Here is a 354-nt window from a genome sequence, read left to right on the forward strand (position 1 = left end):
AGCCGAGAGGGCACTACTGCACTGCAGCCTGGGAGACAGAATGAGAGTCCATCTCAAAAAAAAAAAAAAAAAGAAAAATGCGGAAAATATAACAATGTTTATAGTTACATATTGATTAACCTCAAGATAAGTCATATTATACTATGTTATCTCCAACCTTCAAGTGGTTATTGAAGATATTGAAAGCAATATATTAAATTTATGATTTGTGATAAACAGAAAAGCATTTACACAAGGTAATTCAAAAAGAAGAAATCAAAATGGTTATAATTTGGTATGGACATTTTCCTGTTATATTAGAAAAATGTATATATACTTATATACATAAATATATATAAATTACAAACATATTTT

This window comes from Mandrillus leucophaeus, unplaced genomic scaffold, assembly GCF_000951045.1.
Source record: "Mandrillus leucophaeus isolate KB7577 unplaced genomic scaffold, Mleu.le_1.0 Scaffold293, whole genome shotgun sequence".
In the NCBI taxonomy this organism is placed as follows: domain Eukaryota; kingdom Metazoa; phylum Chordata; class Mammalia; order Primates; family Cercopithecidae; genus Mandrillus; species Mandrillus leucophaeus.